The following is a 13798-nucleotide window of genomic DNA, read 5'->3' on the forward strand; positions in this document are numbered from 1 at the left end:
GATAGTGAGTGTCAGAGAGTGGCAGAGAGTGATAGTGAGTGTCTGAGAGTGTCAGAGAGTGTCAGAGAATGATAGAAAGTGATAGAGAGTGTCAGAGAGTGATAGTGAGTTTCAGAGAGTGTCAGAGAGTGATAGAGAGTGTCAGAGTATGTCAGAGAGTGTCAGAGAGTGTCAGAGAGTGTCAGAGTATGTCGGAGAGTGTCAGAGAGTGTCAGAGAGTGTCTGAGAGTGTCTGAGAGTGTCTGAGATTGTCACAGAGATTGTCAGAGATTGTCAGAGAGTGTCAGAGAGTGTCAGAGAGAGTCAGCGAGTGATAGAGAGTGTCAGAGAGTGGCAGAGAGTGATAGTGAGTGTCTGAGAGTGTCAGAGAGTGTCAGAGAGCGATAGAGAGTGACAGAGAGTGTCACAGAGTGTCAGAGAGAGATAGAGGGTGTCAGAGAGTGATAGAGACTGTCAGAGAGTGTCAGAGAGTGGTAGTGAGTGTCTGAGAGTGTCAGAGTGTGTCAGAGAGTGATAGAGAGTGTCAGAGGGTGTCAGAGGGTGTCAGAGGGTGTCAGAGAGTGTCAGAGAGTTATAGAGAGTGTCAGAGAGTGTCAGAGAGTGTCAGAGAGTGATAGAGAGTGTCAGAGAGAGATAGAGAGTGTCAGAGAGTGATAGAGAGAGTCAGAGCGTATCAGAGAGTGATAGTGAGTGTCTGAGAGTGTCAGAGAGTGTCAGAGAATGAGAGAGAGTGTCAGAGAGTGTCAGAGAGTGATAGTGACTTTCAGAGAGTGTCAGAGTGTGATAGAGAGTGTCAGAGTATGTCAGAGAGTGTCAGCGAGTGATAGAGAGTGGCAGAGAGTGATAGTGAGTGTCTGAGAGTGTCTGAGAGTGTCAGAGTGTGTCAGAGTGTGTCAGAAAGTGATAGAGAGTGATAGAGAGTGTCAGAGTCTGTCAGAGAGTGCCAGAGAGTGTCAGAGAGTTATAGAGAGTGTCAGAGAGTGTCAGAGAGTGATTAAGAGTGTCAGAGTGAGATAGAGAGTGTCAGAGAGTGATAGGGAGTGTCAGAGAATGATAGAGAGTGTCAGAGAGTGTCAGAGAGTGATAGTGAGTTTCAGAGAGTGTCAGAGAGTGATAGAGAGTGTCAGAGTATGTCAGAGAGTGTCAGAGAGTGTCAGAGAGTGTCAGCGAGTGATAGAGAGTGGCAGAGAGTGATAGAGAGAGTCAGAGAGTGTCAGAGAGAGATAGAGGGTGTCAGAGAGTGATAGAGACTGTCAGAGAGTGATAGTGAGTCTCTGAGAGTGTCTGAGAGTGTCAGAGTGTGTCAGAGTGTGTCAGAGAGTGATAGAGAGTGTCAAAGGGTGTCAGAGAGTGTCAGAGAGTGATTGAGAGTTTCAGAGAGAGATAGAGAGTGTCAGAGAGTGATAGAGAGTGTCTGAGAGTGTCTGAGAGTGTCTGAGAGTGGCAGAGAGTGTCAGCGAGTGATAGAGAGTGTCAGAGAGTGGCAGACAGTGATAGTGAGTGTCAGAGAGTGGCAGAGAGTGATAGTGAGTGTCTGAGAGTGTCAGAGAGTGTCAGAGAATGATAGAAAGTGATAGAGAGTGTCAGAGAGTGATAGTGAGTTTCAGAGAGTGTCAGAGAGTGATAGAGAGTGTCAGAGTATGTCAGAGAGTGTCAGAGAGTGTCAGAGAGTGATAGAGAGTGGCAGAGAGTGGCAGAGAGTGATAGTGAGTGTCTGAGAGTGTCAGAGAGTGTCAGAGAGCGATAGAGAGTGACAGAGAGTGTCACAGAGTGTCAGAGAGAGATAGAGGGTGTCAGAGCGTGATAGAGACTGTCAGAGAGTGTCAGAGAGTGTCAGAGAGTGGTAGTGAGTGTCTGAGAGTGTCAGAGTGTGTCAGAGAGTGATAGAGAGTGTCAGAGGGTGTCAGAGGGTGTCAGAGAGTGTCAGAGAGTTATAGAGAGTGTCCGAGAGTGTCAGAGAGTGTCAGAGAGTGTCAGAGAGTGATAGAGAGTGTCAGAGAGAGAGATAGAGAGTGTCAGAGAGTGATAGAGAGAGTCAGAGCGTATCAGAGAGTGATAGTGAGTGTCTGAGAGTGTCAGAGAGTGTCAGAGAATGAGAGAGAGTGTCAGAGAGTGTCAGAGAGTGATAGTGAGTTTCAGAGAGTGTCAGAGTGTGATAGAGAGTGTCAGAGTATGTCAGAGAGTGTCAGCGAGTGATAGAGAGTGGCAGAGAGTGATAGTGAGTGTCTGAGAGTGTCAGAGTGTGATTAAGAGTGTCAGAGTGAGATAGAGAGTGTCAGAGAGTGATAGGGAGTGTCAGAGAATGATAGAGAGTGTCAGAGAGTGTCAGAGAGTGATAGTGAGTTTCAGAGAGTGTCAGAGAGTGATAGAGAGTGCCAGAGTGTGTCAGCGAGTGATAGAGAGTGGCAGAGAGTGATAGAGAGAGTCAGAGAGTGATAGTGAGTGTCTGAGAGTGTCTGAGATTGTCAGAGAGTGTCAGAGAGCGAGAGAAAGAGATAGAGAGTGTCACAGAGTGTCAGAGAGAGATAGAGGGTGTCAGAGAGAGATAGAGACTGTCAGAGTGTGTCAGAGAGTTTCAGAGAGTGTCAGAGAGTGATAATGAGTGTCTGAGAGTGTCTGAAAGTGTCAGAGTGTGTCAGAGTGTGTCAAAGAGTGATAGAGAGTGTCAAAGGGTGTCAGAGAGTGTCAGATAGAGATAGAGAGTGTCAGAGAGAGATAGAGAGTGTCAGAGAGTGATAGAGAGTGTCAGAGAGTATCAGAGAGTGATAGTGAGAGTCTGAGAGTGTCAGACAGTGTCAGAGAATGATAGAAAGTGATAGAGAGTGTCAGAGAGTGATAGTGAGTGTCTGAGAGTGTCAGAGAGTGTCAGAGAATGATAGAGAGTGTCAGAGAATGATAGAGAGTGTCAGAGAGTGTCAGAGAGTGATAGAGAGTGTCAGAGTATGTCAGAGAGTGACAGAGAGTTTCAGAGAGTGTCAGCGAGTGATAGAGAGTGGCAGAGAGTGATAGAGAGAGTCAGAGTGTCAGAGAGAGATAGAGGGTGTCAGAGAGTGATAGAGACTGTCAGAGAGTGATAGTGAGTCTCTGAGAGTGTCTGAGAGTGTCAGAGTGTGTCAGAGTGTGTCAGAGAGTGATAGAGAGTGTCAAAGGGTGTCAGAGAGTGTCAGAGAGTGATAGAGAGTTTCAGAGAGAGATAGAGAGTGTCAGAGAGTGATAGAGAGTGTCTGAGAGTGTCTGAGAGTGTCTGAGAGTGGCAGAGAGTGTCAGCGAGTGATAGAGAGTGTCAGAGAGTGGCAGACAGTGATAGTGAGTGTCAGAGAGTGGCAGAGAGTGACAGTGAGTGTCTGAGAGTGTCAGAGAGTGTCCGAGAATGATAGAAAGTGATAGAGAGTGTCAGAGAGTGATAGTGAGTTTCAGAGAGTGTCAGAGAGTGATAGAGAGTGTCAGAGTATGTCAGAGAGTGTCAGAGAGTGTCAGAGAGTGTCAGAGTATGTCGGAGAGTGTCAGAGAGTGTCAGAGAGTGTCAGAGAGTGTCTGAGAGTGTCTGAGAGTGTCTGAGATTGTCACAGAGATTGTCAGAGATTGTCAGAGAGTGTCAGAGAGTGTCAGAGAGAGTCAGCGAGTGATAGAGAGTGTCAGAGAGTGGCAGAGAGTGATAGTGAGTGTCTGAGATTGTCAGAGAGTGTCAGAGAGTGTCAGCGAGTGATAGAGAGTGGCAGAGAGTGGCAGAGAGTGATAGTGAGTGTCAGAGAGTGTCAGAGAGTGTCAGAGAGTGTCAGAGTATGTCGGAGAGTGTCAGAGAGTGTCAGAGAGTGTCTGAGAGTGTCTGAGAGTGTCTGAGAGTGTCTGAGAATGTCAGAGATTGTCAGAGAGTGTCAGAGAGTGTCAGAGAGAGTCAGTGAGTGATAGAGAGTGTCAGAGAGTGGCAGAGAGTGATAGTGAGTGTCTGAGATTGTCAGAGAGTGTCAGAGAGTGTCAGCGTGTGATAGAGAGTGGCAGAGAGTGGCAGAGAGTGATAGTGAGTGTCTGAGAGTGTCAGAGAGTTATAGAGAGTGATAGTGAGTGTCTGAGAGTGTCACAGAGTGTCAGAGAGTTTCAGAGAGTGTCAGAGATTGATAGTGAGTGTCTGAGAGTGTCTGAGAGTGTCAGAGAGTGATAGTGAGTGTCAGAGAGTGATAGTGAGTGTCTGAGAGTGTCTGAGAGTTTCAGAGTGTGTCAGAGTGTGTCATAGAGTGATAGAGAGTGATAGAGAGTGTCAGAGGCTGTCAGAGAGTGCCTGAGTGTGTCAGAGAGTTATAGAGAGTGTCAGAGAGTGTCAGAGAGTGATTTAGAGTGTCAGAGAGAGATAGAGAGTGTCAGAGATAGATAGAGAGTGTCAGAGAGTGATAGAGAGTGTCAGAGAGTATCAGAGAGTGATAGTGAGTGTCTGAGAGTGTCAGAGAGTGTCAGACAATGATAGAGAGTGTCAGATAGCGTCAGAGAGTGATAGTCAGTTTCAGAGAGTGTCAGAGAGTGATAGAGAGTGTCAGAGTATGTCAGAGAGTGTCAGAGAGTGTCAGAGAGTGATAGTGAGTGTCTGAGAGTGTCAGAGAGTGTCAGAGAATGATAGAAAGTGATAGAGAGTGTCAGAGAGTGATAGTGAGTTTCAGAGAGTGTCAGAGAGTGATAGAGAGTGTCAGAGTATGTCAGAGAGTGTCAGAGAGTGTCAGAGAGTGTCAGAGTATGTCGGAGAGTGTCAGAGAGTGTCAGAGAGTGTCTGAGAGTGTCTGAGAGTGTCTGAGAATGTCAGAGATTGTCAGAGAGTGTCAGAGAGTGTCAGAGAGAGTCAGTGAGTGATAGAGAGTGTCAGAGAGTGGCAGAGAGTGATAGTGAGTGTCTGAGATTGTCAGAGAGTGTCAGAGAGTGTCAGCGTGTGATAGAGAGTGGCAGAGAGTGGCAGAGAGTGATAGTGAGTGTCTGAGAGTGTCAGAGAGTGTCAGAGAGCGATAGAGAGTGACAGAGAGTGTCACAGAGTGTCAGAGAGAGATAGAGGGTGTCAGAGAGTGATAGAGACTGTCAGAGAGTGTCAGAGAGTGTCAGAGAGTGGTAGTGAGTGTCTGAGAGTGTCAGAGTGTGTCAGAGAGTGATAGAGAGTGTCAGAGGGTGTCAGAGGGTGTCAGAGGGTGTCAGAGGGTGTCAGAGAGTGTCAGAGAGTTATAGAGAGTGTCCGAGAGTGTCAGAGAGTGTCAGAGAGTGATAGAGAGTGTCAGAGAGAGATAGAGAGTGTCAGAGAGTGATAGAGAGAGTCAGAGCGTATCTGAGAGTGATAGTGAGTGTCTGAGAGTATCAGAGAGTGTCAGAGAATGAGAGAGAGTGTCAGAGAGTGTCAGAGAGTGATAGTGAGTTTCAGAGAGTGTCAGAGTGTGATAGAGAGTGTCAGAGTATGTCAGAGAGTGTCAGCGAGTGATAGAGAGTGGCAGAGAGTGATAGTGAGTGTCTGAGAGTGTCTGAGAGTGTCAGAGTGTGTCAGAGTGTGTCAGAAAGTGATAGAGAGTGATAGAGAGTGTCAGTGTCTGTCAGAGAGTGCCAGAGAGTGTCAGAGAGTTATAGAGAGTGTCAGAGAGTGTCAGAGAGTGATTAAGAGTGTCAGAGTGAGATAGAGAGTGTCAGAGAGTGATAGGGAGTGTCAGAGAATGATAGAGAGTGTCAGAGAGTGTCAGAGAGTGATAGTGAGTTTCAGAGAGTGTCAGAGAGTGATAGAGAGTGTCAGAGTATGTCAGAGAGTGTCAGAGAGTGTCAGAGAGTGTCAGCGAGTGATAGAGAGTGGCAGAGAGTGATAGAGAGAGTCAGAGAGTGTCAGAGAGAGATAGAGGGTGTCAGAGAGTGATAGAGACTGTCAGAGAGTGATAGTGAGTCTATGAGAGTGTCTGAGAGTGTCAGAGTGTGTCAGAGTGTGTCAGAGAGTGATAGAGATTGTCAAAGGGTGTCAGAGAGTGTCAGAGAGTGAAAGAGAGTTTCAGAGAGAGATAGAGAGTGTCAGAGAGTGATAGAGAGTGTCTGAGAGTGTCTGAGAGTGTCTGAGAGTGGCAGAGAGTGTCAGCGAGTGATAGAGAGTGTCAGAGAGTGGCAGACAGTGATAGTGAGTGTCAGAGAGTGGCAGAGAGTGATAGTGAGTGTCTGAGAGTGTCAGAGAGTGTCAGAGAATGATAGAAAGTGATAGAGAGTGTCAGAGAGTGATAGTGAGTTTCAGAGAGTGTCAGAGAGTGATAGAGAGTGTCAGAGTATGTCAGAGAGTGTCAGAGAGTGTCAGAGAGTGATAGAGAGTGGCAGAGAGTGGCAGAGAGTGATAGTGAGTGTCTGAGAGTGTCAGAGAGTGTCAGAGAGCGATAGAGAGTGACAGAGAGTGTCACAGAGTGTCAGAGAGAGATAGAGGGTGTCAGAGCGTGATAGAGACTGTCAGAGAGTGTCAGAGAGTGTCAGAGAGTGGTAGTGAGTGTCTGAGAGTGTCAGAGTGTGTCAGAGAGTGATAGAGAGTGTCAGAGGGTGTCAGAGGGTGTCAGAGAGTGTCAGAGAGTTATAGAGAGTGTCCGAGAGTGTCCGAGAGTGTCAGAGAGTGTCAGAGAGTGATAGAGAGTGTCAGAGAGAGAGATAGAGAGTGTCAGAGAGTGATAGAGAGAGTCAGAGCGTATCAGAGAGTGATAGTGAGTGTCTGAGAGTGTCAGAGAGTGTCAGAGAATGAGAGAGAGTGTCAGAGAGTGTCAGAGAGTGATAGTGAGTTTCAGAGAGTGTCAGAGTGTGATAGAGAGTGTCAGAGTATGTCAGAGAGTGTCAGCGAGTGATAGAGAGTGGCAGAGAGTGATAGTGAGTGTCTGAGAGTGTCTGAGAGTGTCAGAGTGTGTCAGAGTGTGTCAGAAAGTGATAGAGAGTGATAGAGAGTGTCAGAGTCTGTCAGAGAGTGCCAGAGAGTGTCAGAGAGTTATAGAGAGTGTCAGAGAGTGTCAGAGTGTGATTAAGAGTGTCAGAGTGAGATAGAGAGTGTCAGAGAGTGATAGGGAGTGTCAGAGAATGATAGAGAGTGTCAGAGAGTGTCAGAGAGTGATAGTGAGTTTCAGAGAGTGTCAGAGAGTGATAGAGAGTGCCAGAGTGTGTCAGCGAGTGATAGAGAGTGGCAGAGAGTGATAGAGAGAGTCAGAGAGTGATAGTGAGTGTCTGAGAGTGTCTGAGATTGTCAGAGAGTGTCAGAGAGCGAGAGAAAGAGATAGAGAGTGTCACAGAGTGTCAGAGAGAGATAGAGGGTGTCAGAGAGAGATAGAGACTGTCAGAGTGTGTCAGAGAGTTTCAGAGAGTGTCAGAGAGTGATAATGAGTGTCTGAGAGTGTCTGAAAGTGTCAGAGTGTGTCAGAGTGTGTCAAAGAGTGATAGAGAGTGTCAAAGGGTGTCAGAGAGTGTCAGATAGAGTTAGAGAGTGTCAGAGAGAGATAGAGAGTGTCAGAGAGTGATAGAGAGTGTCAGAGAGTATCAGAGAGTGATAGTGAGAGTCTGAGAGTGTCAGACAGTGTCAGAGAATGATAGAAAGTGATAGAGAGTGTCAGAGAGTGATAGTGAGTGTCTGAGAGTGTCAGAGAGTGTCAGAGAATGATAGAGAGTGTCAGAGAATGATAGAGAGTGTCAGAGAGTGTCAGAGAGTGATAGAGAGTGTCAGAGTATGTCAGAGAGTGACAGAGAGTTTCAGAGAGTGTCAGCGAGTGATAGAGAGTGGCAGAGAGTGATAGAGAGAGTCAGAGTGTCAGAGAGAGATAGAGGGTGTCAGAGAGTGATAGAGACTGTCAGAGAGTGATAGTGAGTCTCTGAGAGTGTCTGAGAGTGTCAGAGTGTGTCAGAGTGTGTCAGAGAGTGATAGAGAGTGTCAAAGGGTGTCAGAGAGTGTCAGAGAGTGATAGAGAGTTTCAGAGAGAGATAGAGAGTGTCAGAGAGTGATAGAGAGTGTCTGAGAGTGTCTGAGAGTGTCTGAGAGTGGCAGAGAGTGTCAGCGAGTGATAGAGAGTGTCAGAGAGTGGCAGACAGTGATAGTGAGTGTCAGAGAGTGGCAGAGAGTGATAGTGAGTGTCTGAGAGTGTCAGAGAGTGTCAGAGAATGATAGAAAGTGATAGAGAGTGTCAGAGAGTGATAGTGAGTTTCAGAGAGTGTCAGAGAGTGATAGAGAGTGTCAGAGTATGTCAGAGAGTGTCAGAGAGTGTCAGAGAGTGTCAGAGTATGTCGGAGAGTGTCAGAGAGTGTCAGAGAGTGTCTGAGAGTGTCTGAGAGTGTCTGAGATTGTCACAGAGATTGTCAGAGATTGTCAGAGAGTGTCAGAGAGTGTCAGAGAGAGTCAGCGAGTGATAGAGAGTGTCAGAGAGTGGCAGAGAGTGATAGTGAGTGTCTGAGATTGTCAGAGAGTGTCAGAGAGTGTCAGCGAGTGATAGAGAGTGGCAGAGAGTGGCAGAGAGTGATAGTGAGTGTCTGAGAGTGTCAGAGAGTGTCAGAGAGCGATAGAGAGTGACAGAGAGTGTCACAGAGTGTCAGAGAGAGATAGAGGGTGTCAGAGAGTGATAGAGACTGTCAGAGAGTGTCAGAGAGTGGTAGTGAGTGTCTGAGAGTGTCAGAGTGTGTCAGAGAGTGATAGAGAGTGTCAGAGGGTGTCAGAGGGTGTCAGAGGGTGTCAGAGAGTGTCAGAGAGTTATAGAGAGTGTCAGAGAGTGTCAGAGAGTGTCAGAGAGTGATAGAGAGTGTCAGAGAGAGATAGAGAGTGTCAGAGAGTGATAGAGAGAGTCAGAGCGTATCAGAGAGTGATAGTGAGTGTCTGAGAGTGTCAGAGAGTGTCAGAGAATGAGAGAGAGTGTCAGAGAGTGTCAGAGAGTGATAGTGACTTTCAGAGAGTGTCAGAGTGTGATAGAGAGTGTCAGAGTATGTCAGAGAGTGTCAGAGAGTGTCAGCGAGTGATAGAGAGTGGCAGAGAGTGATAGAGAGCGTCTGAGAGAGTCTGAGAGTGTCAGAGTGTGTCAGAGTGTGTCAGAGAGTGATCGAGAGTCATAGAGAGTGACAGAGAGTGTCAGAGAGTGTCAGAGAATGTCAGAGAGTGTCAGAGAGTTATAGAGAGTGTCAGAGAGAGATAGAGAGTGTCAGACAGTGATAGAGAGTGTCAGAGAGTGATAGAGACTGTCAGAGAATGTCAGAGGGTGTCAGAGAGTGTCAGAGAGTTATAGAGAGTGATAGTGAGTGTCTGAGAGTGTCACAGAGTGTCAGAGAGTTTCAGAGAGTGTCAGAGATTGATAGTGAGTGTCTGAGAGTGTCTGAGAGTGTCAGAGAGTGATAGTGAGTGTCAGAGAGTGATAGTGAGTGTCTGAGAGTGTCACAGAGTGTCAGAGAGTTTCAGAGAGTGTCAGAGAGTGATAGTGAGTGTCTGAGAGTGTCTGAGAGTTTCAGAGTGTGTCAGAGTGTGTCAGAGAGTGATAGAGAGTGATAGAGAGTGTCAGAGGCTGTCAGAGAGTGCCTGAGTGTGTCAGAGAGTTATAGAGAGTGTCAGAGAGTGTCAGAGAGTGATTGAGAGTGTCAGAGAGAGATAGAGAGTGTCAGAGATAGATAGAGAGTGTCAGAGAGTGATAGAGAGTGTCAGAGAGTATCAGAGAGTGATAGTGAGTGTCTGAGAGTGTCAGAGAGTGTCAGACAATGATAGAGAGTGTCAGATAGCGTCAGAGAGTGATAGTCAGTTTCAGAGAGTGTCAGAGAGTGATAGAGAGTGTCAGAGTATGTCAGAGAGTGTCAGAGAGTGTCATAGAGTGATAGTGAGTGTCTGAGAGTGTCAGAGAGTGTCAGAGAATGATAGAAAGTGATAGAGAGTGTCAGAGAGTGATAGTGAGTTTCAGAGAGTGTCAGAGAGTGATAGAGAGTGTCAGAGTATGTCAGAGAGTGTCAGAGAGTGTCAGAGAGTGTCAGAGTATGTCGGAGAGTGTCAGAGAGTGTCAGAGAGTGTCTGAGAGTGTCTGAGAGTGTCTGAGAATGTCAGAGATTGTCAGAGAGTGTCAGAGAGTGTCAGAGAGAGTCAGTGAGTGATAGAGAGTGTCAGAGAGTGGCAGAGAGTGATAGTGAGTGTCTGAGATTGTCAGAGAGTGTCAGAGAGTGTCAGCGTGTGATAGAGAGTGGCAGAGAGTGGCAGAGAGTGATAGTGAGTGTCTGAGAGTGTCAGAGAGTGTCAGAGAGCGATAGAGAGTGACAGAGGGTGTCACAGAGTGTCAGAGAGAGATAGAGGGTGTCAGAGAGTGATAGAGACTGTCAGAGAGTGTCAGAGAGTGTCAGAGAGTGGTAGTGAGTGTCTGAGAGTGTCAGAGTGTGTCAGAGAGTGATAGAGAGTGTCAGAGGGTGTCAGAGGGTGTCAGAGGGTGTCAGAGGGTGTCAGAGAGTGTCAGAGAGTTATAGAGAGTGTCCGAGAGTGTCAGAGAGTGTCAGAGAGTGTCAGAGAGTGATAGAGAGTGTCAGAGAGAGATAGAGAGTGTCAGAGAGTGATAGAGAGAGTCAGAGCGTATCTGAGAGTGATAGTGAGTGTCTGAGAGTATCAGAGAGTGTCAGAGAATGAGAGAGAGTGTCAGAGAGTGTCAGAGAGTGATAGTGAGTTTCAGAGAGTGTCAGAGTGTGATAGAGAGTGTCAGAGTATGTCAGAGAGTGTCAGCGAGTGATAGAGAGTGGCAGAGAGTGATAGTGAGTGTCTGAGAGTGTCTGAGAGTGTCAGAGTGTGTCAGAGTGTGTCAGAAAGTGATAGAGAGTGATAGAGAGTGTCAGAGTCTGTCAGAGAGTGCCAGAGAGTGTCAGAGAGTTATAGAGAGTGTCAGAGAGTGTCAGAGAGTGATTAAGAGTGTCAGAGTGAGATAGAGAGTGTCAGAGAGTGATAGGGAGTGTCAGAGAATGATAGAGAGTGTCAGAGAGTGTCAGAGAGTGATAGTGAGTTTCAGAGAGTGTCAGAGAGTGATAGAGAGTGTCAGAGTATGTCAGAGAGTGTCAGAGAGTGTCAGAGAGTGTCAGCGAGTGATAGAGAGTGGCAGAGAGTGATAGAGAGAGTCAGAGAGTGTCAGAGAGAGATAGAGGGTGTCAGAGAGTGATAGAGACTGTCAGAGAGTGATAGTGAGTCTCTGAGAGTGTCTGAGAGTGTCAGAGTGTGTCAGAGTGTGTCAGAGAGTGATAGAGAGTGTCAAAGGGTGTCAGAGAGTGTCAGAGAGTGATAGAGAGTTTCAGAGAGAGATAGAGAGTGTCAGAGAGTGATAGAGAGTGTCTGAGAGTGTCTGAGAGTGTCTGAGAGTGGCAGAGAGTGTCAGCGAGTGATAGAGAGTGTCAGAGAGTGGCAGACAGTGATAGTGAGTGTCAGAGAGTGGCAGAGAGTGATAGTGAGTGTCTGAGAGTGTCAGAGAGTGTCAGAGAATGATAGAAAGTGATAGAGAGTGTCAGAGAGTGATAGTGAGTTTCAGAGAGTGTCAGAGAGTGATAGAGAGTGTCAGAGTATGTCAGAGAGTGTCAGAGAGTGTCAGAGAGTGTCAGAGTATGTCGGAGAGTGTCAGAGAGTGTCAGAGAGTGTCTGAGAGTGTCTGAGAGTGTCTGAGATTGTCACAGAGATTGTCAGAGATTGTCAGAGAGTGTCAGAGAGTGTCAGAGAGAGTCAGCGAGTGATAGAGAGTGTCAGAGAGTGGCAGAGAGTGATAGTGAGTGTCTGAGATTGTCAGAGAGTGTCAGAGAGTGTCAGCGAGTGATAGAGAGTGGCAGAGAGTGGCAGAGAGTGATAGTGAGTGTCTGAGAGTGTCAGAGAGTGTCAGAGAGCGATAGAGAGTGACAGAGAGTGTCACAGAGTGTCAGAGAGAGATAGAGGGTGTCAGAGAGTGATAGAGACTGTCAGAGAGTGTCAGAGAGTGTCAGAGAGTGGTAGTGAGTGTCTGAGAGTGTCAGAGTGTGTCAGAGAGTGATAGAGAGTGTCAGAGGGTGTCAGAGGGTGCCAGAGGGTGTCAGAGAGTGTCAGAGAGTTATAGAGAGTGTCAGAGAGTGTCAGAGAGTGTCAGAGAGTGATAGAGAGTGTCAGAGAGAGATAGAGAGTGTCAGAGAGTGAAAGTGAGTGTCTGAGAGTGTCAGAGAGTGTCAGAGAATGAGAGAGAGTGTCAGAGAGTGTCAGAGAGTGATAGTGACTTTCAGAGAGTGTCAGAGTGTGATAGAGAGTGTCAGAGTATGTCAGAGAGTGTCAGAGAGTGTCAGAGAGTGTCAGCGAGTGATAGAGAGTGGCAGAGAGTGATAGTGAGCGTCTGAGAGAGTCTGAGAGTGTCAGAGTGTGTCAGAGTGTGTCAGAGAGTGATCGAGAGTCATAGAGAGTGACAGAGAGTGTCAGAGAGTGTCAGAGAATGTCAGAGAGTGTCAGAGAGTTATAGAGAGTGTCAGAGAGAGATAGAGAGTGTCAGACAGTGATAGAGAGTGTCAGAGAGTGATAGAGACTGTCAGAGAATGTCAGAGGGTGTCAGAGAGTGTCAGAGAGTTATAGAGAGTGATAGTGAGTGTCTGAGAGTGTCACAGAGTGTCAGAGAGTTTCAGAGAGTGTCAGAGATTGATAGTGAGTGTCTGAGAGTGTCTGAGAGTGTCAGAGAGTGATAGTGAGTGTCAGAGAGTGATAGTGAGTGTCAGAGAGTGATAGTGAGTGTCTGAGAGTGTCAGAGAGTGTCAGAGAGTGATAGTGAGTGTCAGAGAGTGATAGTGAGTGTCAGAGAGTGATAGTGAGTGTCTGAGAGTGTCACAGAGTGTCAGAGAGTTTCAGAGAGTGTCAGAGAGTGATAGTGAGTGTCTGAGAGTGTCTGAGAGTTTCAGAGTGTGTCAGAGTGTGTCAGAGAGTGATAGAGAGTGATAGAGAGTGTCAGAGGCTGTCAGAGAGTGCCTGAGTGTGTCAGAGAGTTATAGAGAGTGTCAGAGAGTGATAGTCAGTTTCAGAGAGTGTCAGAGAGTGATAGAGAGTGTCAGAGTATGTCAGAGAGTGTCAGAGAGTGTCAGAGAGTGTCAGCGAGTGATAGAGAGTGGCAGAGAGTGATAGAGAGAGTCAGAGAGTGATAGTGAGTGTCTGAGAGTGTCTGAGAGTGTCAGAGTGTGTCAGAGTGTGTCAGAGTGTGTCAGAGAGTGTCAAAGGGTGTCAGAGAGTGTCAGAGAGAGATAGAGAGTGTCAGAGAGAGATAGAGAGTGTCAGAGAGTGGTAGAGAGTGTCAGAGAGTATCTGAGAGTGATAGTGAGTGTCTGAGAGTGTCAGACAGTGTCAGAGAATGATAGAAAGTGATAGAGAGTGTCAGAGAGTGATAGAGAGTGTCAGAGAGAGATAGCAAGTGTCAGAGAGTGATGGAGAGTGTCAGAGAGTATCAGAGAGCGATAGTGAGTGTCTGAGAGTGTCAGAGAGTGTCAGAGAATGATAGAGAGTGTCAGAGAGTGATAGAGAGTGTCAGAGTGTATCAGAGAGTGTCAGAGAGTGTCAGAGAGTGTCAGAGAGTGATTGAGAGTGTCAGAGAGAGATAGAGAGTGTCAGAGAGAGAGATAGAGAGTGTCAGAGAGTGATAGAAAGTGTCAGAGAGTATCAGAGAGTGATAGTGAGTGTCTGAGAGTGTCAGAGAGTGTCAGAGAATGATAGAGAGTGTCAGAGTATGTCAGAGAATGATAGAGAGTGTCAGAGAGTGTCAGAGAGTGATAGAGAGTGTCAGAGTGTATCAGAGAGTGATAGAGAGTGTCAGAGAGAGATAGAGAGTGTCAGAGAGTGATAGAGAGTGTCAGAGAGTATCAGAGA

The sequence above is a fragment of the Heterodontus francisci genome, chromosome 20, assembly GCF_036365525.1.
Source record: "Heterodontus francisci isolate sHetFra1 chromosome 20, sHetFra1.hap1, whole genome shotgun sequence".
Classification (NCBI taxonomy): Eukaryota; Metazoa; Chordata; class Chondrichthyes; order Heterodontiformes; family Heterodontidae; genus Heterodontus; species Heterodontus francisci.